This window comes from Loxodonta africana, chromosome 24 (assembly GCF_030014295.1).
Source record: "Loxodonta africana isolate mLoxAfr1 chromosome 24, mLoxAfr1.hap2, whole genome shotgun sequence".
NCBI lineage: Eukaryota > Metazoa > Chordata > Mammalia > Proboscidea > Elephantidae > Loxodonta > Loxodonta africana.
The window spans coordinates 21821940-21848314 of record NC_087365.1 but is presented as its reverse complement, the minus strand read 5'-3'; the positions used below and the strand labels follow the sequence as shown (position 1 = coordinate 21848314).

Below are 26375 nucleotides of genomic sequence, written 5' to 3'. Positions count from 1 at the left end.
ATCACCATAGAGTGTTTGGAATTTCATAGAATGGAATCATACTGTAGGTAATCTTTTGAGTGTAGCTTCTTTCCCTCCAGAGTCCCGAGGTGGTGCAAATGGTTAACTAGCTTGACTGCTAACTGAAAAGTTGAAGGTCAAGTCTACCCAGAGCCAGAGGCACCTCAGAAGAAAGGCCTGAGGCTCTACTTCTGAAAAATCAGCCATTGAAAAGTCTGTGGAGCGCAGTTCCGTTCTGAAGCCCATGAGATTGCCAAGAGTTGGGCTTGACTTGATGGCAATTTTTTCCCCTCCATATAATGTTTTTGGAAACCCTGGTGGTGTAGTGGTTAAGTGCTACGGCTGCTAACCAAAGGGTCTGCAGTTCGAATCTGCCAGGCGCTTCTCGGAAACTTTATGGGGCAATTCTACTCTGTCCTATAGGGTCGCTATGAGTCGGAATAGACTCGATGGCACTGGGTTTGGGTTTTATAATGTTTTTGCATTCAATGATGTTAATGTGCATACCAATCATTTGTTTATTTGTAATATGCCTATGTAATTGAATAATGTTCTTAAATATTAGATAATATATACAAAAGAAAACTGTTTTGAAAAATACAGACATTTTTAGAAAACATTTGTTATGCAGTTTAGTGCTATGTTTCTTAATTAACACATTAAATAATAAGCTTGAGCAGTGGTTTATTAACTGTTGTAATTTGAAAGTCTCAGCGAGCATATGCGATGACATCTGCCCCACCTGTAATGTCATATGCAACGATTTATCATTTATGATTGGTGGCAAATCACCAGCACCACTAATACTAATGTGGTTTATGGCCTACAATCATAATTGAAGAAAATGCTAATGTTAGTTAGAGGCTAGTGAAAAGAAAGGTCATTTTTTTCCCATTCAAGTTTACCCATGACTGTGGAGTTGATTTGGACTCATAGTAACCCTATAGGACAGAATAGAATCACCCGTAGGATTTCCAAGGCTATAATCTTTCTCCCACAGAGGGGCTGGTGGGTTTGAACTGCTGGTCTTTCGGTTAACAGCCAAGCACTGGACCACTGTACCACCTGGGCTCCTAATTCAAGTTTACAGACACCCTGAATTCTGTGGGCCTTATGTTGTAAATCCTTGTAATATATGGTCGTTACATGGGGTGGTTCTTCCAGCTCCTGATCGCTTTGCTTCTCCCTTAATTTTTCTTTCAGTCTTTGAAATTTTGAATTCAGACTCTATATGTTAAATCATATGCGTACAACTTACTTCATTCAACTGGTCTCTTAGGCTTGGGATGGGAGTTTTTAGCCAAAAGGTCTTAATGTCTTGTGGTAAGAGAAGTAGTTCTGTGAGCCAGGGGCATGATTTTCTAGGAGTCCTCTGATCAATCATCGGATATACTTCTCATGAGGCATTAGAAGGGAAATTCTCTCTGCCCCCCTGAAGGCCACAAAAGCCAAACCAAACCCATTGCCATCAAGTCAATTCTGACTCATAGCGAACCCTGTAGCTAGGCCACGAGGGTCATATAAACAGGACCAAGGATAAGAGGGTTCCTAAAAAAAAAAAAAAAAATTTTTTTTTTTATGCCCATGTAGTGGCTGACATAGAAAAGCATTTATTTTGTTGTTTGAATAAGAAAATAGAATATTTTGAAGATTCCTACAAATATATCCCTTATAACAGGAAATAGTAACCAGAACAATGTCACACTTTGACAGCTGTATTCTAAATGGCTAGAAGTTCTGTTAGCTGGGAGTACAAATGAGAAATAGAGGCCCCATGATGATCTAGTCAACTGAAGTGTCAAGTCTAAGTCTCCTAGCTTGGAATTAAAGGGAGCCATAGGGCGAGAAGCAATCTGTGCCCATAATCGGGGTGACAGCAGTTTTCTTCAGGCTTTGATTCATGGCTCATCTGCTGCCTGCTGATCACCCTGAACTCACAATGCCAGGCTGGTTTCCATGGTGCTGATTTGCATACCAAACCAGGACTTGTATTTTTGTGTTTGCCTCACACATTTACAGTGCTAAGTGTTCTTCTAAGAAAAGGATTAGCGTGCTAGCCAATTAAGGGAGTCTGCCAGAAATAAAGCACCCAGGGAACTATTCTCCAGGTTATATTTCTGCTGCCATACCTAGGAACTGACAACATGGTTGTTTTTCATAGGCCAGGACCCAGTCTTAAAGATAAAATGTCTGTAGTGAGGCTTGAAATAGGTTTCTTTCTTTTTCTTTCCTATTGTATCGTTTAAGTAGTTTGCAAAGCAATTAAAATAGAGATTGCTCTAGAGTAGGAATGGATAGCTGTTGAATTTAACTTTGGGGATTTTGTTTGTTTTCATTGCTGTAGGTCTTTCTAATGGAAACATTTTGCCCCATTTATTTAGGTATATTTTCTTATAAGACATCATGGTTTTCAGAAATGATTGAAATGACCTAAATCAGCATTTTAACCAGCTTGGATCATCAGAACAAAAGCTGGAAAATGTTTGGTTCCAAATTTCTCCACTGAATACTATTTAACCACACAAAGGAATGAAGTACTGATACTCAGAACAGTGTGGATGATTCCCAAAAACATTCTGTGGTATCAAAGAGGCCTTTTATTAAAAAGTAGATACTGTTGGATTCCAAGAAACCCTGGTGGATAGTGGTTAAGTGCTATAGCTGCTAACTAAAAGGTCAGCAGTTTGAATCCACCAGGTGCTCCTTGGAAACCCCATGGGGCAGTTCTACTTTGTCCTATAGGGTCGCTATGGGCTGGAATAGACTTGACGGAAAGGGATTTGGATTTGGTTTGATTCCATGTAGATGAGCTTCTAGAAGAGGCAAAATTAATCTATGGTGATAAGAACAGGGTTGCCCCGGGGGTTGGGGGTAGGAATTGACGGGGAAGGGGCATGAGGTGGCTGAGGTGAAGGAAGTGTTCCTTATCTAGATAAGGATTCAGGTTACAGGTGTGAGTCATTTGTCAAAGCTCAGTGAATGAAAACTTAAGATTTGTGCATTTCCTCATATATAATATTTACCTCAACAGAAAGGAAAAAAAAGGTAAAAATAAAATTCTCTATTGCAAGATCTAGGGTAAGTGTATCAGCTCTTTAGAAAAACTGAAAACAAAAGTACTAGTATGATCAGTGGTGGTTCGGTCAGCAGTATTTGGGAATTATGCATGGTGGATATGTTTATTCTGTTACTTCAGAAATTCATCTGCATCTCTAGTCTCAGTGGAAAGGGGTCTGCTTACAGAAAGTACTGCCTTCATTTGTAGTTTCATGTGATCAGAAAGGATTAGGTGGAGTTGGAGAGTGGATCGTTGGGACTTCACTTTGATCCATCCTCCTTTTTAGAAATGAGAGAAAAGACATCTGCTGACTGTGCCTTTGATTGGCTGGCACTCCGTAATCCCATTTCTCGGGTGAGCTTAGGCTTTATCTCTGTTAAATGCATCAGCGTTCAGATATTGGCATGTCTGATGATTTGGAAGGCCCTTGGGAGCCCAGAAATACTAGCATAACCCTTGAGTGATTTTTTTTTTTTTTTTGTGCTTACCCAATGCTTTGGCTTTTCCAAGTTACCACTTGAACTTGCCAAGGAAGCAGAGGAGGTGGTGCCTGAGGCAGTGGAATCCTGTGGAAGGTGGTTCTGAGTTTCCTCCTGAAAGTTGTGGTTGGTCCTTGTTACACAGCTGGCAGAAACATGTGCAGATGTGGGCTTAGAATGTGACCAATGGAGAAGATCTTACGTAATGTCTGAGTCCACACTGCTTGTATATCCAGATGGAATGAGTTGCAGAAGACACCGTATTTATTCCCTTTATCCTAGCTCCTATAAGAATTAGTTCTAAAGCTCACAGCCGCCTCCCTTTTGAGGGGGCTTATCCTCAGCTGACAGGAGCTATCTAGCCAGGAGGTTACAGATACCCTTCCCTCCACGCATACACACAACTGCCCCTCCCCCAAGACACCTACTACCAACAAGCCTGTTGTGTTGCCTCAAGCGGGGACAACTCTGACATAATTCATCCTCCAGAGCTCCCCATGGGATCAGGCCAAAGACTGCAATCAAACACATGCTTTCTTATTATTTTCTTCATGAAAATGGTGAAGACTCTCAATAGGTCTTCAAAGCGACCAAGGTGTCCGTCTTAAGATCAGTGAATGCCTCTGAGAAGAATTTGGCTGTGGGTGCGTGGGTACATATAATTAGATATTGGCTATTTTCATGTCTTTCTTGTTCTGAAACCAGTTGCATGTTGTGCTTGGGGAGTTGACTCTTTGCATATGCAGCAAAATCAAGAGAAATTACCCTTTCACATATCAGTGGGGGGAGGGGGACAGGAAAATCATCTTTTTAACATTTCACTCCTCTTGCTTCTTTACTCATCTGAAAGGAAACGGTTTACACTTATTCCATTTGTAGAACTATCAAGAGGAGGGACATGTACAGAGAAAATACAAACCCTGACGTTGAGTGATTATATATGCCAGAAACTGTAGCTCCTGGTGGCTGAGAGCCTCCTTGTTTTCTCTCTGGGGAAAAAACTAATGGCTTCGAGCTGGGGCTTCTTCTCCTGTGTTTGAAAATGCCAGTTTGAGAGTGGCTGTTTTCTTCAAAATAGCGAGAACTATAGAATCATGGAAAAAATATAACCATTTACTCTATGTATTTATTTGCTTTGAAAATGATGTTTATAAGTATTTTAATGAAATGTGAAAGGGAGAGAAAATATTTTCCTCTTTAGAGTAAATTTTGGTGCTTTCAAGGGTTTCTCAGCCTGTCTGCAGCATGAATTTTCTTTAAAGCAAAAAACACCTGGAGGCTTTTGTTTTTTAAATAAGAAGAAACACGAAAAGAAACTATGTTATCTATTTGTAAAATAAAAAAATAGGGCCATGTAAAAATACACCTCAGATTTAATTAACTTACTTAGTTCAAAGATTGTTGCTTCACTGGGCTCAACTGGCAGTCCGTCTGGTCCAGGTGGGACTCGCTCAGGTGTCTGAGGTCCGCTAGCTATTGGTGTGCCAATGAGGACAACTGAGCCACATGTCTCTCATTCCACAGCAGGCCTGTGCATGTTTTCACGGTCATGGCAGAAGAGCAAGAGTGAGAGTAAGCCAAGTTCATTCATCTAAACACTTTTCAAGCCTGAGATCCCATTGGTTAAAGCAAGTCACAAGGTCAAACCTAGAATCGCTGTAGGAGGAAACTGCAAGATTAATGGTCAAAGGTGTGAATACTGGGAGAGCAAAGAATTAGAGATATTGAGGCCATTCACCTTACCCACAGAATACACACACATATAAATATATATATACACATATATAAAAACGCTTTGCTCTTGAGTAGATTCCGACTCACAGTGACCCTATAGGACAGAGTAGAACTGCCCTGTAGCGTTTCCAAGGAGTGCCTGGCAGATTCAAACTGCCAACCTTTAGGTTAGCTCCTAACCACTGTGCCACCAGGGCTCCATACACATATATACTGTATCCCAGTTAATACATTTTAGTTTTTACTTAATAAAATTATGTGTATATGTATTCAAAGGAGCCCTGGTGGCACAGTGGCTAAGAGCTTGGCTGCTAACTAAAGGGTTGTCTGTTTGAATCCACCAGCCACTCCTTGGAAACCCTTTGGGGCAGATCTACTCTGTCCTATAGGGTTGCTATGAGTAGGAATTGACTCAACAACAATGGATTTGATTTTGGTTTTCACATATGCAAAAAAAACCAAACCCACTGCTGCGGAGTCAATTTCAACTCATAGTGACTCTGTAGGACAGAGTAGAACAGCCCCCACAGGGTTCCGGAGGCTGTAAATCTTTATGGAATCAGACTGCCACATCTTTCTCCCACAGAGCAGCTGGTGGGTCCGAAGTACTGACCTTTCATTAGCTACTGAGTGCCTTTTAACCCCTGAGCCACCAGGGCTCCTTATATAGAGACATATGTGTGTAAATTGTATATATGTATGCATATAATTTTATCAAGTGAAATCTGAAACCCTAAAGCTACAATTTTAGCTTCATATTTTCTCCCTGTCATCTCCTTTCCAGACCCACTCATTATCTTTGATCTTTCTCATTTCGTTGTCAGAAATTTTGCACACATCATTCTCTTTTTTGGAATATCTTCTTTTCCCTTCTCATTATCTATCCAATTCTTGTATATTTCTATAAATCCAGCTTAAATTCACCGTTTTCTGGAAACCTAATGCCTGTGTCATCGTTCAACACTTATACACTACCTTAGAGTATTGATTATTTTTATATGTATAAATATCATATTACTCTAGTATGATATAAGCTCCTTAAAGTCAGGGATCCAGTCTTATACTTTTTGTAGCTCCCAAGGGAACTTTGTATACAGTAAGAGTTTAATAAGTATTTGTTGGCTGACTGATGGTTTCCCAGTTCTATGTTGATCACTTCCTTGTCTCTACAGACATTAGCTTCCCTGTACATTGGAGAGAGGATCCTGAGTGTCATCTTCAGACGTTTGGTAATGGCTGCCTTAGAGTACTGAGAACAGTTCTACAGCCATACTAGGAAGCTGGAAAGTGCTATCATAGATTAGTAATGTCTGCCATGGATAGGTCAGTCATAATTGCTGCCACAGTAGTTCTTCTTTTGGTGGCATTACAACGTCCAAGTTCTGGGAGAAAGTAGTTATGATAGTCATTGAAGAGAAACTATGGCAATGCCACTTTCAGGGTGTGAGCTTTATTTCTTCCCAGATTAGACTAACCTTTTCAAGATATTATCAGTTATGTGTGAAACTATATATTTAAGCAAAATATCTTAATAGAACGTAGTATAGTGCTAAGAGTGGGGCCTTCGGAGTCAACCAATCTGGCTTCCGATTCTGGTTCTGCTGATTACTTGGGCAAGACGTGTAACCTTTGTGCGCCTCAATTTTTCCATGTGTTAAAAAATAGGATCGTGTAAGGGGTATTTTGAGTGTTAAATAAATTAGTATCCACAGCCTGCTTAGACCTGTTCTTGGCCCATAGTAAAAATTTAAGCAGTTATGTGGAAAAAAAAAAAATATGTAAAGCATACATTTAAAATTAGAATGAAATATACATCTTCTATTTGGAAATCTTAAATGAGAGTAGTTGAAGAGAAGAATGGGAGGTTAGCTACCTTGCGTCTAGCAGTGAGGTAGGCCAGTCCCAAGACACCAAGGATCACTTTGAGCAATGCATTTCACCAGCCACAGGTATTTTCTGTCAATTAGTGAAGCAAGGAGCCCTGGTGGTGCAGCGGTTAAATCGCTCAGCTGCTAACCGAGAGGTTGGCAGCTTGAACTCACTAGCCGCTCTGTGGGAGAAAAATGTGGCTGTCCGCTTCTGTAAAAATTATAGCCTTGGAAACCCTGTGGGCTGGTCCCACTCTGTCCTGTGGGGTTGCTGTGAGTCAGAATTGACTCGATGGCTTTAAGTATATTTTCACATCTGAGGCTGATGCTTGAAGTGTACAGTGAAAGGAAGATGGATGTAAAGTGGGGGAGACCTCACTAGCAACTAGCATGAGCTGGACCCCACAAGAACAGACTGGATACTGTGTCAGTTCTCACTTCCTCCAACCTTGATGAAGCAGGTGTCCTGCGGGAGAAGCTGGTGCCCTTTGTTGGATGTCTAAACAGTTGTCTGACCAAGGAGACAGAGAACCTGAAGGAAGACCCAGGAAAAGGTGGAGCAGTCACAGGCCAAAGAGGTGGACCAGCAAATAGGTGATAACGTGCTTGAGGTGCAGAAGCACCTGCCCTTACCATCTGAATGTGAAGAACAACATGGTTGCTACTTCATTTCCATCTTCCAACTCTCCTACAAAATGTCTCAGTGGCCCTGCCTGATCAGAAACATACAGGGAAGGAAATTCTGGGAAATCTGGCTTAGCCTAGCTAATGAGACGTTTACCAAAGCCACCATACCCTCTAGTGACCATGTGGTACAACAGAAAGAAAAAAACAAGAGGCCGTTGAGTTGATTTTGACTCCTGGCAACCCCACGTGTGTCGGAGTAGAACCGCCCTCCAGTGAGTTTTCAGTGGCTGATATTTTGGAAGTAAATCAGCAGGACATTCTTCTAAGATACCTCTGAGTGGACTGGAACCTCTAGCCTTTTGGTTAATGGCTGAGTGCCTTAACTATTTGCACCACCCAAGGACTCCAAACAAACTAGCCTCCAAATAAAGAGATCTGCTTGTGTATCCTAGGTCAAACCACTTACCCCCTCTCTGGGTTTCAGGTCTCAGTTTCCTCATATGTAAATTGGGTGTGGAAGCAAAATTTTACCTTTAAGATCTCTTTCCAGCTCCAAGTCTATAGTTTTGTCACCTTACTTTCTGTTTCTGTTAAGTTTCTTGTGTCAGACAGTCTCGCTTACATATTTCCAGTGATTATGTCCCAGGGCAGCCAGAAAGCCAGAATGAGCACTAGTCAAGTAAAAGGAGCCTTGAGTGTTTGCCTAAGCTCTCAAAGCTGCTGAAGTCAAATGCTGGGGGCAAAGGGCAACCATAAACGATGGAATTAAATATTTACTGTGTTAACCATGACCACTCATGGATTTCACACAACGCTCAGCATATTGACTGGAAGGTTTCACACCAATTTTCCTAATGATATGCAATCTTGACTAAATTTGCCAACTCTCAGGAGATTGAAACCTATTCAGCAACGTTAATTTCTTTGCCTACTTCCAGATACGAGCAATTATATTCTTGGCAGTTTTACTCTCGTTGAATAAGTACTTGTACACTTTATTAATATCTGGCAGCACTGACTCCCTCCATGCAAATTCTCACTTATAGTTTTGACGCCATTAACTCTACAAAGTACTCAAGCCACAGATCAACATTTGTTGGGTATTCTGGGGAAGATGTAACTACTGAATATTCTGGAACAAGAGGCTCCAAGGCATCTGAAAGCAATTTTTTTTTTTTGGTGTTCTTATCTACATCTGTCCCACCCCCCAAATGAATGAATTAACCAGTCCTAGCCCTGGTGGCTCAACAGTTAAGCAGTCAGCTGCTAACTGAAAGGTTGGCGGTTGGAGCTCACCAGTTGTTCTGAAGAAGAGAAGACCTGGAGATCTGCTCCTGTAAAGATTACAGCCTAGGAGACTCTATGGGGCAGTTCTACTCTGTCCTATAGGGTCACTATGAGTCAAAAGAGGCTTGAAGGCACAAAAGAACAACAACAGCAAGGTATTGGAATCCCTTGGTAGTGCAGATGGTTAATGTGCTTAACCGTTAACCAAAAGTTTGGTGGTTCGAGTCCACCCAGAGGCACCTCAGAAGAAAGACCTGATGACCTATTTTGGAAAAATCAGCCATTGAAAGCCTTATGGAGTGCAGTTCTACTCTGAAGCTCTTGGGGTCGCCACGAGTCAGAATTTACTTGATGACAACTGATGGTGGTGGTGGATCAAGGTACTAAGTACTGGTTCACAATTCCTTATTGACAGTTCCCTCCTTGGGTATTGCCCTTGCTCAGAGAGAGCTATCTTACGCAGCGTTCCTGCCAACTTCCTGGGGGCAGAGTACATCCAATGAGTGTTGATTCCAATATAAAGACCCAGCCCCCTCATCCCAATTTAAGATTACTCTCTAGGACCATCTCAACTCAGAGCTCCTATAGGATTGGCTGAGACCTCTGTGGCAACTACAGCAGACCCTGACTTCTCCTTCTACCCAAATCTACTTCTTCCCTTCCCTTTACAAGAGTTCACCCTACAAAACAAACACCAAACCCATTGCCTTCGAGTCAATCTGGACTCATAGCAACCCTATTGCACAGAGTAGAGCTGTCCCATAGGGTTTCCAAGGCTGCGAATCTTTACAGAAGCAAACTGGCCCATCTTTCTCCCATGAGGTGGCTGGCGGGTTTGAACCACTGACCTTTCAGTTAGCAGCTAAGTGTTCACTGTGCCACAAGGGCACCACTGATCCTAAAAGCATTCCCTAATAAATATCATGCAGACAAATCTCCATCTCAGAGTCTGCTTCCCTGGGAACCCTACCTGCAGCTGCAGTGACATGAAAGAGATCAAATCCTGAGACATGGAAAGGCCTGGGTGGAAGTTACTTAGTAGCTCTTAGAACTTGGAAGATCTTTCCTCATTTACACATTGGTTCTGTTGAGACCACTAAAAAGACAGCTCAGTTAGCACAGCTCTCCAATACCTGTTGAGGACCAAAGTACTTTCTTCTTCTCCCAACAATATCTATCACTTTCTGTCCTACATAATTTGCTCGTTTCTTATGTTTTTAGTCTTTATTTTTATTTTTTATATTCTATTCACCTCCTCCACACACACTCAAGAATGTAGGCTCCACAAAAGCAAGCACCTTTGTTTTGTTCACTTCTTTATTTCAATCACGTAGTAAAACCAAACCAAACCCGTTGCCATCAATTCCATTCCGACTCATAATGACCCTATAGGACAGAGTAGAACTGCCCCATATGGTTTCCAAGGAGCGGCTAGTGGATTCAAACTGGTGACCTTTTTGGTTAACAGCCAAACTCTTAACCACTGCACCACCAGGGTTCCAAACACATAGTAGGTGTCAAATACTAAATGAATGAATGAATGGTTAAAAGGGCAAAGAGAGGCAGATGGCTGGTTAGGAGGCTGTGACAGTAATGTAGATGAGCAGCCTTACAGCCTGGATGACATGGAAGAATTATTTGGAAATAATATTCCACAGAACACTTTTTTAAAAAAAATTCTGGATTATAGGATACATTTCAAACTTCTTAACATAGTGGCCTCCAGGATTGGATACGTAACTTCTTTTCTAGCCACTTATCTTATGCAAACTTTTTACATCTGTGATACAAATCTGCAGACACCTCCTGGGCTCTTAGGCTCTTGTTTGGCTTCTGTTCTCTGTGCCTGTCCTGCCCCTCCCTGCAACTCTTTCCCCAGCTGAGTCAAACTTTTCCGTTAAGATCAACTAAGGCATCACTTCTTCTCCTTTGAGTCAGAATCGACTCAACAGCAATGGGTAATGGGTTGGGGCTTAGTTAGACACTCCTTATTTTGTGCTTACACTTACCAAGTTGTTATCTGATTATTTAATAAAATACCCCTCCCATAAATTCAAGCTTCTCAAGAGCTGGGCTGTTTTATTCATGCCTGGGTCTACACTGGTTAGAATAGTTCTTTCCACGTAGTGATATACAGTATGTGTTTGTTGAATGTTTGCCAGTAACAAAGTTTTATTATTCTATTTATCCTAAGACTCTCTATTTTTATGTGTGTATTTCATTGATTTGCATGACAATACTACGTTCCTTCAAACACAGTTAGGAAAAAGTTGGGAAAAGAAATGTTTTCAGATGACCGGTAAGATGTTTATCTTTGTGCATATTTGTATGGTCTGATTTTCAAATAGTATGAGAGTCAGAAAGTAAAATCTTTCTTAAAAATAATGACTTATAATCTGTTAAATATTAACAGTAAGAGTGGTGCCCCCCCCTCCATTTTTTATATGGTTGTTAGTCTCAATTTTTTGTTTGACCAAAGTCATGTGTTTTTACAACTTCTTCTCATAGGTAATCTCTCCAACTTAATGTAACCTGTGTTTAACTACATCTACAACCTACTCAACAAATCTTATAATGTAAACATACATTATTTAGGCACACATACACAGACATATATCTTAATTATGCAGTGGCTGCTTTTTTACATTTTACAGATACAAGTGGCTAGGCCTTGGAGTCACAGAAACTCATGTTGAAATCTTATTTCCATTATGGTGTTAGTTATCTATTGCCACAATCGTGCTGCATAACAAATTACCCCACGCCTTGGTGGCTTAAAATAATAAGCATTTATTTAGCTCACAATTCTGTGAGTTGGAGATTGAGACTGGGATCAGCTGAGCAGTTCTTCTGGTCTTGGCTGGGCTCACTGATACGTCTGGGGGTCAGCTGTCTGAGGTGACAGGGGCAACTGGATCATGTGTCTCCCATCATCCAGCAGGTCAGCGCAGGTTTGTTCACATGATGGCTGGCAGAGTTCTGAGAGAGAGAGTACAAGTGGGTAAGACTGAATGAGGTCTAGGCTCAACCTGATACACTGTCATTTCTAATGCACTCCTTTGGCCAAAGAACATCACAGACCCATCAGATTCAAGACTTGGGAGAATAGACTCCTCCTCTTGATGGCAAAGAGTCCATTTAGTACAGTTTACCAGCTTGTCCCTGGGTGGTACGAATGGTTAAGGTGCTTGGCTGCTAGTTGAAAGGTTGGACGTTCAAGTCCACCCAGAGAGGCTTCTGGAGAAAGGCCTGGTGATCTACTTCTGAAAAATCAGCGGTTTTTTTTCAGAATGGGGTCACCATTAGAGTCAACTTGCCAGCGGCTGGTAGGTAGATACGCAGCGTACCACAGCTATTCACAAACTGACTTTGAGCAATTTACTCAAACCTTACCTAGGTAAGGAAGAAGGATTTGCACTTTCCTTTCACTGATTGTGAAATTACTGTAATGGTGCATTACTCTGGTGAAATAAAAATTCTCTTCATGCACAACCAAGGAATGGGGTGAACCAGCATATATAGTGTCACCGTAGCGGAGCCCTGGTGGTGCAGCTGTTAAGAGCTCAGCTGCTAACCAAAAGGTCGACAGTTTGAATCCATCAGCCACTCCTTGGAAACCCTATGGAGTAGTTCTACTCTGTACTGTAGGGTCGCTATGAGTCGGAATCCACTTGGCAGCAATGGGTTTGGTTTTTCGCTGTGCAATAGGGTCTCTATGAGTCAGAATTGACTCAATGGCAATGGGATGGTGTGAGGAAAGCAGAAACCTTAATAGAATTAGTACCAGGTTATCAGTGAAGAGGAGAAGATGTGTCAGGTCAGGGATTTAGCACAATGCATGGCACTTTTTCAATAAGTATGCGATGAATGAATAAATATTCACTATATGTCATTATAGGGAGCCCTGGTTGCACAGTGATTAAAGCACTTGGCTGCTAACCGGAAGTTTGGCAGTTCGAACCCACCAGCATCCCTGAGAGAGAAAGATATGGCAGTCTGCTTCCGTAAAGATTTACAGCCTTGGAAACCCTGCGGGACAGTTCTACTCTGTCCTAAAGAGTCACCATGAGTCGGAATCAACTCAACAGCCATGGTTTTGGTTTTAGTTTATAGGTCATTATTAATAAAGTATGTATGTTTTTTCAAATTAAAATCTCTCAGAGTAACACAGACACACATGCGTGTGAAATTGAAGACTATGGGCATCAACCACAAAACGTCTTGAGAGTCTGTGTAACAGCAGTTAATACTTTTTGAGTATTTGCTATATACCAAATATTGTTATAGAAGCTTCCTTATATTAACACAAATAAACTTTGTAATACCCTAGGAGGTAGGCATTAGACTTTATTAACTTCCCCATTTTGCAGATGGGAAAATTCGGGTTTGTTGATGTTCGTTGTCTTTCTCAAGGTCACACTGCTACCAAGTGTCAAAGGCAAGATTTGCCATCAGGCAGGACAGCTTCAGGCTCAGTACCCTAATCCACTGCTGTGTCAGCTAAGGCTTCCATATGTGGCCATCCTTGTTACTCTGGCTACCTTCCTTTAGCCAATTCTCGGGAAACCAAAGCGTGACTTGTGTAGATAGCATTCCATGGGTGTTCTTCATTCAACACTGGCTTGGGGTTTTTATTCAACACATACCCAGTACACATCTAATCAGGCTTGCCTTTGCCATCCTTTCACATTTCATCAAGGAAGGCAAAAGAGTTTTAATAACAGTTTTAATATCAGCAAAAAAGATAGAAAGGCAAGAAGACAAAAGGGGGAAAAGGGAGGAAGGGAAGAAAGAAAAAAGGAGAGAAAGAAGGAGGAGGAAGAAAGGGAGAAAGGAAAGAAGAAGAAAAAAGGAGGGAGGAAGGGAAAGAGGGAAGGAAGGGGAAGGAAAGGCATAATGGATTGCAGCTTTTTTTATTATCCCCAATTTTTGGCTCCTCCGCCCATCACCTGGCACTTCTCTGTAGCACACATAATTAAAATCAATTATTTAGGAAGTGAGCTAATTCTGCCCTGCTCAAAAGAAGATGGTATACAATAAGGAACTCAGAAGACTGTTCTCTGTGGTGGTTTTTATTTGTATGGGTACGTACATGTCCCGTTTTATAGCAAAATGTAAACATATGTGAAGAAAATCTTGATTCAAAACAGATTTGAAACCAGGCAGTACTTTTGCCTGCACCTAATTTTTATTCATCAGCTCTGTTCTTGTCATCCTCCAAGAATTTCATCAATTTGTTTTTTGGTCCTCTGTTTCCTCGTATAAACTTCCGTGTCCTTCTGCCTAAGTGTTTGGTGTATGTTAATATAAATTGAATTTTTACATAAACATTATTGCTACCCTGGAGGTTAGGGAAGACTTTGAAGAAATTGGAGGAGCGCTGTGGGTCCTGGGATAGAACAGGAGTCTTTGATAGCAAGCCAAAGAAGGCAAAGGGTTATTAAATATTTTATCAGTGTGCCATAGTTCTCAAAACTCACATGTAAAAACATCTTCGCTGGCACAGGATCAATGACAAAATCAGACTGGCTGTGGTCATAATACAGAGTTTGTAACTGTCTTACTAAGTCACCAAAACTCCTTCCAACAAGTAAAAACCCCTATGAAAGGCCATCGCCATCTAACTATTCTGTCCTGATTATGGTACCTGGGAGGTCTTTGGCCACTAGTGCAGACATGTCAGTGTCCCTGCCATATTCCCTTGGCATCCAACATATGAGGATAACGTCTTATGTAAGTACTTGTGACTTTCTAGCTAAGTGATTCCTCTGGCCTCTGGATTATTCTCAGGCGTGTATGTGCAGGCGAGGCTCAAAGTGTTAGGGAATTAAAGCCTCTGGAAGCCCTCCACCAATTACAGATGGGATTTGGTAGTTAAATACCCCGGCTTCCTCAGCTTTCCATTGGCACAGTTCTGGAGGCATGTTCTCCTCAGTCTTCTAGCACTCCCAAGCAGGACTGAGCCCCTGCTGCCAACAACGGTTTCTATGTAGTAATCTTTCCTGTGTTGGCTTCCTTCATTTCTCTGTCTTGCCTCCCTGTTCCCCTGTAATTGCTTCCTGGGATCACTTTTCCCAGATAAACCCCATATAGTCTAGCCCTTGTCTCAGCCTATATTTCTGGAGGGACCTGATCATTCCAAGTATTAGACCACTGGAGCCATCTTGTTATTTTCATTCTGGCCTCTTCTTTCCTTTGTCAACCCTTCTCCATTTCTCTTTCCTCCCTGCATGCCAAGGTCATATAGACCCATCGTATAAGGTCAAATTCTTTGCATACCAACTAAGGAATAATGTATAAAATCTTTTAAAAAATATCAGTTAGCAAAATACGACACTGGAATCGTCACAGTTGTCTTGGGTGAATGTCTTAAAGCAAAATAAATAAATACATTCCAAGGTAGCCAGCTGATGTTTATAAAAATGGAATAAAAAGATAGGAGATATTCTATAAGCATTTCTTAAAATGAGTTTTTTAAAACCCTAAATCATCAGACATGAAGCAGAAAAGCACTTATCCAAATCAACATAAGATAGCTATCAGAGAGTAAAGGAGCCCCAAAATTTACCTCTAAAATCTGTAATAAAAAATGACAGAAGGCAGAAATTTGGGAAATGTCCTGAGAACTCCCCTCCACAGGTAGAGAGGACAACCTACTTGGTCTGTCAGAAACAAGAAAGTAGCTGTTACAGAATTACTGACCAGACGTGTGTTGAATTGTTTGGGGCTGTACCACATGCCAAGGTTTGACAGACCTGACATAAAAAATATACCTCGTGTTGTGTTAGATTTGAAAGGAATGGCTTGTGCTCATTAGCAAGGTGAAGCTCTTCAGAGGAGCCGCATTCTGCAGTCAAGTGCAGTCAAATATGTTCCCAAATTGGATCTGAAGCCAGAAAGAACTTCATTACACACACTCTGGCCGAATTTTCTTTCTTTCTGATATGTTTTATATCCATTTCAAAATATAGTCATTGATACTTGAAGGTATGTATAAGGTCTTTGTAGGAAAATTTATTTACAAAGTACATAATGTTCCAATTATCGGATGCTATATAACAAACATCTGAAACTAAGCAGCGTAATACAATAACAAAAGTTTATTATTATTATCTATTACATTTCTTGTGCCAGGGCCCTAGTGGTGCAGTGGTTAAGAGCTGGGCTGCTAAACAAAAGGTCAAAAGTTCGAATCCACCAGCTGCTCCTTGGAAACCCTTTGGGGCAGTTCTACTCTTAGGGTTGCTTTGAGTCAGCATTGACTTGATGGCAAAGGGTTTTGGTTTTTTTATTACATTTCTTGGGGTTGACTAGGTCCAACTAGGTAGTGATCACTTGAGTTCTTTCTTACATCTGCAGTCAGAGGGTGTCAGGGGCTAGAGGCATCTCAAAGGTTTCCATCCCCTCTCACACATCTGTTGCCTGGGCTGGGAAGACTCATACATCTGGGTCTGGAACAGCCAGGGCTCTTGGGCATCCCACTCTCTCTCTGTATACTCTCTCCATGTAGTGTCTCCATGGAAATCTCTCTCCATGTGATCTCTTCCGCACGGTGATTTCAGAATAGTTGGGCTTCTTACTTGGTGGTCCAAGACTCTGAAGTGGAGTGTTCCAAGGGGGATAACCAGGTGAAGGCTGTGGTTTTGCCCTTTATGATCTAGGCTTCTGTAAGTTAGAAGTAAATCACCCAGGCAGCCCATATGTAACGAAGGGTGTGTAGAACCCACTGCTTGATGGAAGGATTAGCAAGGAGTTTTCAGACATGTTTACAAGCCACCACGTATAATGATTCTCTTTCATCATTATAAGGCCTTTCAATGTTTGTGAGCTCACTGCACCTAGCCTAATACCATTCTTAGTCATTTTAAAACAAAACAGAACAAACGAAAAACACTTGGCTAATTAAATGCATCAAAGATCATAAACAGCAATGCCATGTCTCTCAGTCTCTGACTTCCCATTTGCTGCAGCCCATTGCCACATGCCAGGATCAACAATGTGTGTCTGAATGAGACCTTTTATTTTCTTTTTCTTTCTGGAACCTCTGAAGGCTGCTCCACTAGTGTATGTGGCACCTGGAAATGCCAGAGAATGTTTATAACTACAGGAACAATCCTTAATGATTTGTGGAATTGAGGTATAAATGCCTCTCGGACACTTGGACATGGTGACGCTGACACATATTCTCTTTTGGTTCCCAGAATCCCCTTAGAAGTCCACAGAGGGCCCTTTATTTATTTATTTATTTGTTGTTGTTGTTGTTAAATTCTTTTTTTTAATTGTACTTTATATGAAGGTTTACGGAGCAAATTATTTTCTTATTAAACAATTAGTGCACATATTATTTTGTGACATTGCTTGCCAACCTCACGACAGGTCAACACTCTCCCCTTCTCTATCTTGGGTTCCTCATTACCAGCTTTCCTGTCCCCTCCTGCCTTCACATCCTTGCCCCTGGGCTGGTGTGCCCATTTAGTTTCCTTTTGTTTTATGGCCCTGTCTAATTGTTTTTTTTCTAATCTTTGGCTGAAGGATGAACCTCAGGAGTGACTTCATTACTGAGCTGAAAGTTTGTCCGGGAACCATACTCCTGGGGTTTCTCCAGTCTCTGTGAGACCAGTAAGTTTGGTCTTTTTTTGTGAGTTAGAATTTTGTTCTACATTTTTCTCCAGCTCTCTCTGGAGAAAAATGTAGGGGACCCTCTATTGTGATCCCTGCCAGAGCAGTCAGTAGTGGTACCTGGGTACTATCTAGCTGTGCTGGACTCAGTCTGGTAGAGGTCATGGTAGTTGTGGTCCATTAGTCTTTTGGACTAATCTTTCCCTTGTGTCTTTGGTTTTCTTCATTCTCCCTTGCTCCTGAAGGGGTGAGACCAGTGGAGTATCTTAGATGGCTGCTCACAAGCTTTTAAGACCCCAGACATTACTCACCACAGTAGCATGTAGAACATTTTCTTTACAAACTATGTTATGCCATTTGAGCTAGATGTCCCCTAAAACCATGGTCCCCAGCCAACAGAGGACCCTTTCTCTGTAACACACTTCATTGGCTTTCTTTCCTTCCCTCTCTCATTCTTCCACTCCTATAATAGAATTTTATGAGATCACCTTCCCAAATAAATTACTTCTGCTTAAATCCTTGTCACAAGCTCTGCTTCTGGGGAAATCCAAATTCAGACACTATGACTGAAACGCTGGGTGTTTGCTGGATGCTCATGTGGACCTTATACTTGTTAAGAATTCTTAAAGCATTTTAAAAGAAGAAAACTATTAAATTGAAAGTTTTTTGATAACACTGGATCTGAATACAGTAATAATAAAGATAGGTTTTCAGATACTTTTCTTGTGAAACTTTGTGTTTAAGCCAAAGTTTTCTTCTTGTCATAGTTATGCTATAAGCTATTAAAAGACAACTATCTATTCATGTCGCGCAGTTCTATGGTGTAATGGTTAGCACTCTGGACTTTGAATCCAGCGATCTGAGTTCAAATCTTGGTAGAACCTCGCCTGCAGCTGCCAACATTTGGAAACCCTGGTGGCGTAATAGTTAAGTGCTACAGCTGCTAACCAAAGGGTTGGCAGCTCGAATCTACCAGGCGCTCCTTGGAAACTCTGTGGGGCAGTTCTAGCCTGTCCTATAGGGTCGCTATGAGTCGGGATCAACTTGACACTGGGTTTGGTTTTTTTTTTTTTTTTAATCTACTCATGAGTCAGAATTGACCCCAATTTTTTTTGGTTTATCTGCTCATAGTAGGGGAATTGATGGGAGTTAACAGATGAAACAGATGAGAAGGGACGTCAGAAAATCTCTGTAATAAATAATAAATAAATAAATAAGTGGCTTAAAAATAAAACTTCCATTTTCTTGATTAGATAAATTAATTCACGTGCTGAAAAGCACTCTTTTAGATTTCCAGCTATAGATCTGGGAAGGAAGGCCTGTGATCCTGAACTCAGACTAATTAATGCGTTGTAGATCATTATTCTGACATCTTCTCTGCTGAGTCTTTGTGATAATTTTGTAAGATTGTGACCCTCAAGTGTTTCAGTAAACTTATTTTTTCATTGGAAAGTTTTGAATATTTTAACAATCAACACTAGCTTGTAGGATTCAGAACACGGTTGGATTTGTCCTACCATGATGTTAATTCATCTTTCTGTTTGAAGAAGGTTTCATCAGGCACATACAGTGTCAAGAACTGATTTGACAAATACTTGTGTGGCACTTACAGTGAGCCAGGTATTATTCTGAGCGTCTATCATGTATTAGCTAATTTAATCCTCGGAGTTGCCCATGTAATTTCACCCATTTTAGAGATGAGGATCAGAGAAATAAATTAAATTGCCCAAGGTAATGTGCACATAAGATTAGGTGGAGCTAGGATTTGAATCCTCTCTGCCTTTAAAATCCGTGCTGTTAAACATATGTGAGGCTCCATCTCACAAAGAGTTCCTAGCTAAGGGAGAAGGGTGGGCAATACCACGCTGCCCAGTCTTGCACCATCCCTGCACAGGGTTTTCACTGGCTGATTTTTGGAAGTAGATTGCCATGGCTTTCTTCCTGGTCTGTTTTATTCTGGAAACTCTACTGAAAACTGTAGAGCATCGTAGTAACACTCCAGGCTCTACTGACAGATGGGTGGTAGCTGCATGTGAGGTGCATTGGCGAGAATGGATTCCAGGTCTCCCATATGCAAGGAGAGAATTCTACCACTGAACTGCCAGTGCCCCTATAAATAAATGACAACAGGATTCAACAGTATAGTAGAATGTTCAGGAAGTACTAGAAGCACAGTGGATGAAAGGCTTGACTTTGCCTGGGGGATTTGGGAGCTTCACAAAGGACAACAAACTTGACCTGGAATAGCCCACTAGAAAAGCTGTTGTTTCCAGGGAACAACATATGTTAGGATATTTTAAAACCTGGTTTTAAGCTACAAGTACTTCTACCCACTTTTCCAATCTAGGTAAGAGTAATTGCAAGGTTTTGTTTATTTTTATTTTAAAGGAAATATACTCTTTAGAATTATCTAAGTAAATATTTTGCTCTCTGTTAAGTGTTCTTACTTAGAATTGTAAATATTCGCAGATGTGTTTACATAGATCTCTCTAACTCCTGAAAGTTTCCAAGTCTTCATACTGAATATTAATTCTCTGGGCAATTGTGTAGTGATATATTGACCTCTACAGAACAGGCTCTTAATGCAGAGTAAATGATGTGGTTTTGATTTTGTATTGTTGTTGCCCATTTGTCTAGCTTTTAAGTGTTTTCCCATATCCTAAGTGTAGTATCAAGCTCAGTTCCTATAGCAAAGCAGAATAGACTGAAAGTCAAAGAGTAGGCAGTATTGAATTGTTCTAAAGCTTTCTAGGAATGATATTGCTTATGATTTAATCAGCCTTTAGAAATGCATTTTTTCCTCATGTGGTTGTTGGTTTTAGGTGCTGAGTCAATCCTTACTCATAACGACCCTATATAAACAGAACAAAACACTACCCAGTCCTGTGCCGTCCTCACAATCATTCCTGTTTGAACCCACTGTTACAGCCACTGCTGTAATCCATCTCATTAAGGGTCTTCCCTTTTTCGCTGACCCTCTACTTTACCAAGCATGATGTCCTTCTCCAGGGACTGATCCCTCCTGATAACATGTTGGAAGTATGTGAAACAAGCTCTCGCCATCCTTGGTTCTAAGGAGCATTCTGGCTGTACTTCTATCAAGACAGTTTTGGTCATTCTTCTGGCAGTGCATGGTAAATTCAGTATTTTTTTGCCGATACCGTAATTCAAATGCATCAGTCCTTCTTTGGTCTTCCGTATTTATGGTCCAGCTTTGACATGCATATGAGGCGATTGAAAATATCATGGCTTGGGTCAGGTGTACCTTAGTCCTCAAAGTGACATCTTTGCTTCTTAATACTTTAAAGAGGTCTTTTGCAGCAGATTTGCCCAATGCAATATGTTGTCTGATTTCTTCACTGCCGCTTCCATGGGCATTGATTATGGATCCAAGTAAAATGAAATCTTGACAACGTCAATCTTTTCTCTGTTTATCATGATGTTGTTTATTGGTCCATTTGTGAGGATTTTTGTTTTCTTTATGTTGGGGTTGTAATCTGTATCGAAGGCTGTGGTCTTTGAACCCCATCAGTAAGTGCTTCAAGTTCTCTTTGCTTTCGGCAAGCAAGGTATTGTCATCTGCATATCTCATGTTGTTAATGAGTCTTCCTCCAATTCTGATGCCACCTTCTTGTTCATACAGTCAAGCTTCTTGGATTATTTGCTCAGCATACAGATTGAATAAGTATGGTGAAGTGACACAACCCTCAGTCACACTTTTCCTGATTTTAAACCATGTTTATCTCCTGTTCTGTTGAAACAACTGCCTCTTGGTCAGTGTACAGATTCTGCATGATCAGAATTAAGTGTTCTGGAGTTCCCATTCTTCCCAGTGTTATCCATAATTTGTTATGATTCAGTTGAATGCCTTTGCATAGGCAATAAAACACAGGTAAACATCTTTCTGGTATTCTCTGCTTTCAGCGAAGATCCATCTGACATCAGCACTGATATCCCTCACTCTATGTCTTCTTCTGAATCTGGCTTGAACCTCTGATAGTTCCCTGTCGATGTACTGCTGCAACCATTTTTTAATTATCTTCAGCAATTTACTTGCATGTGATATTAATGATATTGTCCCATAATTTCCACATTTGTTGGATCACTTTTCTTTTTAATTGGCACAAGTATGGTTCTCTTGCAGTCACTTGGCCAGTTAGCTGTCTTCTAAATTTCTTGGCATGGGCAAGTGCGCACTTCAGCATTGCATCTGTTTGCTGAAGCATCTCAATTGGTATTCTGTCAGTTCCTGAAACCTTGTTTTTTGCCAGTGCCCTTGGTGCAGCTTAGACTTCTTCCTTCAGTACCATCGGTTCTTGGTCATCTTCAACCTCCTGAAATGGTTCAATGTCGACCAATTCTTTTTGGTGCAGTGACTGTATTCCTCATGACTCACATAAATTGTTCTTGGTGTAAATTATCTACTTCTTCAGAAAGTTTGACTGGTGACTTGATTTAACTTTCACTCATGAAATCTTTCAAGGCACAAAGTGTCTGTCACTAATTTTATTTTCTGATTAAGTAAACCCAGTGCCTTCTCTTTTTTTCCATCGTGCCCAAATTGTATCCTCATTTTTACTGTACTTCTATGACCTACTACCAGTTTTGGTGGAACCACCTACAGCTAGTTATGAAGACCGAAACATAACACTAAATCGAAAACTGATATTTGCTGGAATATTGAGTTGGCCACTTTCATAGCGCCCATACAATAGCTGCTTAACGAAGAAGAAAGGTTTCTTTCTTTTTCCTGTTAAGGTCTGAACCAGTGAGCAGTTTAAGGTGACCCTATTCTATGTGGATGGAGTCCCTGAATGTGCAAACAGTTAAAGTACTTGGCTGCTAACCAAAAAGATGGAGCCCATCCAGAGGCAATTCAGAAGAAAGGCTTTTTAATCTACTTCTAAAAATTTAGCCATTTAAAACACTGTGGAATAAAGAGCAGTGATGAATCTGTGAAACATTTCATAACATGGAAGAACCTGGAAGGCATTATGCTGAGTGAAATTAGTCAGAGGCAAAAGGACAAATATTGTATAAGACCACTATTATAAGACCTTGAGAAATAGTATAAACCGAGAACACATACTTTTGTGGTTACGAGGGGGGGAGGGAGGGTGGGTGGGAGAGAGTTATTTACTGATTAGTTAGTAGATAAGAACTACTTTAGGTGAAGGGAAGGACAATAATCAATACACGGAAGGTCAGCTCAACTGGACTGGACCAAAAGCAAAGAAGTTTCCAGGATAAACTGAATGCTTCAAAGGTCAGCGGAGCAAGGGTGGGGGTTTGGGAACTATGGCTTAAGGGGACTTCTAAGTCAATTGGCAAAATTCTATTATGAAAACATTCTGCATCCCACTTTGAAATGTGGCGTCTGGGGTCTTAAATGCTAACAAGCGGCCATCTAAGATGCACCAATTGGTCTCAACCCACCTGGATCAAAGGAGAATGAAGAACACAAGGACACATGATAACTATGAGCCCAAGAGACAGAAAGGGCCACATGAACCAGAGACTTATATCATCCCGAGACCAGAAGAACTAGATGGTGCCCAGCCACAACCAGTGACTGCCCTGACAGGGAGCACAACAGAGAACCTCTGAGGGAGCAGGAGAACAGTGGGATGCAGACCCCAAAATCTCATAAAAAGACCAGACTTAATGGTCTGACTGCGACTAGAGGAATCCCGGCGGTCATAGTCCCCAAACCTTCTGTTGGCCCAGGACAGGAACCATTCCAGAAGACAACTCATCAGACGTGGAAGGGACTGGACAATGGGTTGGAGAGAGATGCTGACGAAGAGTGAGCTACTTGTATCAGGTGGACACTTGAGACTGTGTTGGCATCTGTCTGGAGGGAAGATAGGAGGATAGAGAGGGTTAGAAACTGGCAAAATTGTCACGAAAGGAGAGACTGGAAGGAGGGAGCGGGCTGACTCATTAGGGGGAGAGTAAGTGGGAGTATGGAGTAAGGTGTATATAAGCTTATATGTGACAGACTGACTTGATTTGTAAACTTTCACTTAAAGCACAATAAAAATTATTAAAAAAAAAAAAAAAACACTGTGGAGACCAGTTCTACTCTGACATACATGGGTCACCATGAGTTGAAATCAACTCAATAGTAACTTTTTGTTTTGTTTTGTTTAGATCCTAGGTGTTAGTCCAGGTATCCAGGTTTCCTTAATCATTTCCCACCATCTGCTAGAGTATTCATATGGCTGAATATGGGTTACAGCACCATGTCCTCCCTTCAGCTGTGGGAAGGGAGAAGAAAGTAGAAGATAAGTAATTTTCCTTTAAGGAAAAATTCTCCCCTAAAATTCCTGCTGAACTTCCATGTGTCACTGATACTCCCATCCTCTTGGCCAAAACTGAATCAGATGGCTATGCTTAGCTGCATGTGAAAACAGAAAATGTTGTCTTTAGCTCAATGACCAAGAGTCCACTAAACACTCAAAGTTTGCCCTTATCAAAATGAAGAAAGGGAAGATAGATATTAAACAACAGTAAGCAGACCCTGCAGTAAAAGACTTGCTTTCATAGTTCAGGTCAACGGATATCATGGTCTCCCTAATTTTACTGTATGACAATTCTATATTCCAATTTTTAAATTACCTTGAGGTGCACCTAGGCCTCAAGTATTGTTCTGAGGCTATCATGGCTAGAGAATTATTTCACATATTGGTGAAAAATTCTATTTCCTTTTAGTTGTCATCATTTAAAATTGGTTGTATTTTCATCAGCTCATTTGTCTAACTTCAAATATTACATGTGCATATTATGTAACATACACATAGTGTTTATATATACACATATATAGTTTATTTATACATATATACTGTATATATGGAACCCTGGTGGTGAAGTGGTTAAGAGCTCAGACTGCTAACCAAAAGGCCAGCAGTTCCAATCCACCAGTCACTCCTTGGAAACCCTTTGGGGCAATTCACCTCTGTCCTATAAGGTTGCTTTGAGTCGGAATCAACTCGATGGCAATGGTTTTTTTTTTTTTTTTTATACTGTATATACATAGTGTTATCTGTGTATGTTGTTGTGTGCCGTGGAGTCAATTCCGACTCATAGCGACCCTATATGGTGATATATATATATAGTGATAGACAGATAGATACATATATAGATAGATGACAGATAGATGGATGGTAGATATATAATCACACACACATTCTTAAAAGTATGACCAGAGGTATTTTTTCTTTTTTTTTTTCTCTCATTCCATTTACTGATCTCCTTTATCATGGCTCAAATTTGAATTCTACAGCTTCTGCAGAGTGTTCAAAATGGAAAGAGGAGGCGGATTCAGGTGTTGCTGGTGCCTGTAGGCAACTTCTCTTGTCATTGTGTTGGTTTTTCTTATCTTAATATTTCAGCATATGACTAGTTTGTGTGTATTTGTGGGGTGTGTGTTTGTGTATTGCCTCATGGTGATCCTAACTATGGTATTTGATTGTAGTTTTGGTTATTCTGCATCATTTCTTTATTGGTATTTTTTGTTATTTCCTTATCTCTGTATGACATATACATTATATAAATTTTACAATTAAATAAGTATAGGTGCATATAAAACAATATTTTTCTACTACTCTCATATGCTACTTTAAGTACATTAGAGTTGATGCTCTTTTGAGTTTTCCTATGCTCTGAGACAGACGTCCCAAAATAAAACATCTCAGAGAGTCTTGGCTGCTCCAGGGTCAGTAGAAGGCTCGAGGGCAGGTCATTTCTCAGAAAGGAAACATGGACCAGGAGAATAATGTTATGTTGTAACCAGGGCTTTGATCTGATTTGTTCTGATTTGAACCCCCGATGAGAATTTGCATTTCTAACAAGTTTCCAGGTGATACTAATGCTGTTGCTTACGGACCACTTCTGAAAATCACTGGTAGGGCAGTGGCTCTCAAAATTTATCATACCTGAGAATCACCTGGAGATCTTGTTAAACTATAGATTGTGATTCAGTATATCTGGGGTGGAAATGCAAATTCTCAGCAGGGGTTTGAAGCGGAACGAACCTGTTCGAAGCCCTGGTTGTAACCAGCTAATCATAGGTGTCTGGTCAGTTGACTGAGCAGTTGTGCATAAGACACTCCACTGGGCACAGAATCAAGGAAAAGCTATTGATCTTGAACAGCCCCAGTATTTTCAAAATTCAGTGTCAAATAAGAATTTCAAGATTCAAGTGATTCTAATGCAATACTATTACACAAATGGTCCGTTTTGGGAAGTCTTAACATGACAAAATTTTAATTCTGTATTCTTATGTGCATATCCAGTATTCTATCAAGGGAGACATTTGGGGAAAAGGTTTTCTATGTGTCCCTATTACTTGAAACAAATGCCTGCCTCTTTCAGAGAAACCTTCAAAAAATTTTAGTTTCTTTTCCACGATATGGATGTGGTTGAAGGTCTCTCTCAACTAGAGCTGTTTTTACTACAGCATTTTGTCCTCTCAGCCTAAAATTAGACTTGTTTTTATCCACCACATTTGCAGTCATTGTTTCCCTGTGTGCAGACAACCCTAACCTTTCCTTCTTCCAGCTGCCAGAAAATTTCAATCATCCAGTTTCCTCTCATCAGCTACCATGTTGCTCTTCACGTTCAATAAAAATGCCACTGATGGCAATGACATCTCCCTCTGCTAGTAGAGCCCAAAGCCCAATTTATGATTAGGATTTTCAG

The 26375-nt window shown here is 40.7% G+C and overlaps 1 protein-coding gene and 1 non-coding gene across 6 annotated transcripts in view; both read left to right on the top strand.

Annotated features, from left to right (window-relative positions):
* The window catches only part of PLCB1 (phospholipase C beta 1), an 845524-nt gene that overhangs the window by 208102 nt on the left and 611047 nt on the right, over nt 1-26375 (top strand). The gene's annotated exons all lie outside the window — the stretch shown is intronic.
* Nucleotides 18485-18556, top strand: TRNAQ-UUG (transfer RNA glutamine (anticodon UUG)). The gene has a single exon. It is a non-coding gene; the product is annotated as a tRNA-Gln (tRNA).